Genomic DNA, 3317 nt, shown 5'->3' with positions numbered 1-3317 from the left:
GGACACATGGCAGTGGGGAAAAGCAGATGGGAGATGCTTGTAGTGGTACTTGGGGTGTGTGTGGTGTGTGTGTGTGTAAATGCAGAGGAAAGAATCTGAAATTAAACGCTCAGAACTGCCCTCAGTAATCACACCTGGGAGGGTAGTGCTGTTCTATGCAGAGAATATCTGACAATACTACAACACTTGCTTTCTAAGGTAGGTGCATGGATACACAAATCGAAATATGTATTAAGTATATCTTGCTCATCAACGGAAACATTAGTATCTACCAATAGCACACTGTAAGAAAATACAACGGAAACGCTACCATCGAACTCTTGGCACACTAAGAAAAATGATGCTCAATTTTTCACTGTTGCGAACACTTGCTATACACCTGATGACGAGGTGTTTGCAGCCATGCCCATGTTTGTGAAAGGTCACCAAGTTCTGCTTCTCATCATGGGCATGTGTCATATCCCTGAGGCTGAGGCAAGAAGAGAGAAAGAAAAAAGTGGCAGTGAGTTCCCACTGCCTGGTAACTCAATCTCAACTCTTGACCTGCGGACCCTGCACATACCCTCCACTGTTCCTCGAAGTGAACAATGTGCTCATGCCACAGTGACCTCCTCGCCTGGTTTATCAATTCCTAGGCTACAGGAAGTTGTGGCCCACATATCAGGGCTGAGGCTGACATGGGATTTGGGAACCCACAGCATCCTGGGTAGGGAGGATCCCTGGATATTCAGGGCAGGGAGTAGAAAGAGTATGGGAAATCAACCATTCAGCCTCAGTGCTGTACCCCAGAAAATTATGAGAAGGGAATGATTTGGGGGAACAAGCGACAAGATGGGATACCAGTACTGTAACAGAATTGCATATCTGCAGGGATGTAGGGGATGAGCTGAAGATTCACTTACAGAGTTATTCGTCATCTTCCTCAGGGTCGCTGATCTCTTCATAGATCACCAGATTCTTTCTCTCACGCAGTCTATGGGACCAGGCATGTTTCGCCCTTTTGGGTCCTACGATGAAGAGTTGGGATATAAGAATTGGGTAGATTTGAGTGTTAGGCTCTGTTTTCTCAAAAGGAGATGCCTCCCTGCTTCCAAGTGCCCATGGGCCTTCTTTATCCAGTTTTTCACATTCTCTGGCTTAGAGAGGCGAGACCTTAAACCCATACCAATACAGGCCAAATGCCAATTAAACTTTTAGCTTTGGGCTCCTTCCGTTGTCAGCTTTAGATTCTCAGCCTCTTCACTTACGACAACATTCACCCATACCTTCTTTCATTCAGCAGGCATTTGTTAAGGGCGCACAGGCATACCTTTTTTATAGCACCACATTTTTATAGTGCTTCACAGATACTGCAATTTTTTTTTGGAAGTTCTCACCAATTTTATACTTTTCCATTATTATTATATCTGTTATGGTGATCTGTGATCAGTGAGCTTTGATGTTATTATCGTAATTGGTTTTTAGTCTTTTAAGATAATTTTTGTGTTTGTGGGCACACAATAGGTATATATACTTACGGGGTACGGGAGATGTTTTGATACAGGCATGCAACGCATAATAATCACATCATGGAAAATAAGGTATCCATCCCCTCAAGCATTTATCCTTTGTGTTACAAACAATCCAGTTAGACTCTTTTAGTTATTTTTCAATGTACAATTAAGTTATTATTGACTATAGTCACCCTGTTGTGTGTAATTGTTTTGGGGGTACCAGGAACTGCACCCATAAAAGATGACAAACTTAATCGATCAATGTTGTGTGTGTTCTGACTGCTCCACCGATGAGCTGTTCACCGTCTCTCTCTTCCTTTTCTCGGGCCTCCCTATGTCCTGAGACACAGCAATACTGAAATTAGGACAATTAACAAGCCTACAATGGCCGCGAAGTGTTCAAATAAAAGAAAGAATCACGTCTCTCACTGTAAATCAGAAGCTAGAAATGGCAAAGCTTAGTGAGGAAGGCATGGTGAAAGCCAAGATAGGCTGAAAGCTAGACCTCTTGCACCGAACAGCCAAGCTGTGAATGCAAAGGAAAAGTTCTTGATAATACCACAAATACTCTGGTGAACACACAAATAAGAAAGCAAAACAGCCTTACTGCTGAAATAGAGAAAGTTTGAGTGGTCAGGATAGAAGATCAAACTAGCCACCATATTTCTTTAAGCCAAAGTCTAATTCAGAGCAAGAGCCAAACACTTTTCAAGTACATGAAAGCTGAGAGAGGTGAAGAAGCTGCAGAAGAAACGTGCAAAGATAGCAGAGGTTGGTTCGTGAGGTTTAAGGAAAGAAGCTGTCTCCATAATATAGAAGTGCAAGGTGAAACAGCAAGTGCTGATGGAGAAGCTGCAGCAAGTTATCTGGAAGATCTAGTTAAGATCATTGATGAAGGGGGCTACACTAAACAACAGATTTTCAGTGTAGATAAAATAGCCTTATATTGGAAGAAGATGCCATCTTGGACTTTCATAGCTAGAGAGGACTGACTTCAACTTTGAAAGAAGTTCTACTGTGGGTAAAATGCTATCAAACAGCACCACATACTACAGAGAAATCTTTCATGAAAGGGAAAGCTAATCGATGTGGTAAATTTCATTGTTTTCAAGAAACTGCCACAGCCACTCCAACCTTCAGCAACCACCACCTTGATCAGCCAGCAGCCATCAACACCGAGGCAAGACCCTCCACCAGCAAACAGAGTGTGACTCACTGAAGACTCAGAAGATTGTTAGCATTTTAAACAATAAATTATTTTAAAATTAAGCTATGTACATTTTTGGACATAATGCTATTGCACACTTGGTAGACTATAGTATCATATAAACATAATGTTTTTATACACTGCGAAAAAAAATGTGTGACTCACTTTATTGCAGTGGTCTGGAACCGAACCTGCAATATCTCTGAGGCTATATTGGTTATCAGACATTGAACTGAGTAAGATATGATCCCAGGTTATCACAGATAGAATTGCTTGAGCACCTTTCATGTCATCAGGCCTTCTAGATTTAATTTAATGCCTCCAAACAATTTATCAACTATGATTCTTTATTTCCATCTTATGGACTAGGAATCTGGAGCTCAAAACAATTTAGAAGACTTGCCCCAGCCGGGCGCGGTGGCTCAAGCCTGTAATCCCAGCACTTTGGGAGGCTGAGGCGGGTGGATCATGAGGTCAAGAGATCAAGACCATCCTGGTCAACAAGGTGAAACCTCGTCTCTACTAAAAATACAAAAATTAGCTGGGCATGATGGTGCATGCCTGTAGTCCCAGCTACTCGGGAGGCTGAGGCCGGAGAATTGCTTGAACCCAGGAGG

General features: G+C 42.3%; 1 pseudogene across 1 annotated transcript in view; it reads right to left on the bottom strand.

The window, feature by feature from the left end:
- Positions 1–365: 365 nt before the first annotated feature.
- The window catches only part of LOC108300881, a 10876-nt pseudogene continuing 7924 nt past the window's right edge, over positions 366–3317 (bottom strand). Inside the window, exons 6-8 of the transcript XR_005199315.1 lie at positions 1685–1832; positions 903–1007; positions 366–469 (exon numbers count right to left, since the gene is read on the bottom strand). The product of XR_005199315.1 is annotated as a putative protein SSX6 (transcript). The remainder of the gene's footprint in view (positions 470–902; positions 1008–1684; positions 1833–3317) is intronic.

Source organism: Cebus imitator, unplaced genomic scaffold, assembly GCF_001604975.1.
Source record: "Cebus imitator isolate Cc_AM_T3 unplaced genomic scaffold, Cebus_imitator-1.0 Scaffold30, whole genome shotgun sequence".
NCBI lineage: Eukaryota > Metazoa > Chordata > Mammalia > Primates > Cebidae > Cebus > Cebus imitator.
This window is presented reverse-complemented; position numbering and strand designations above follow the sequence as displayed.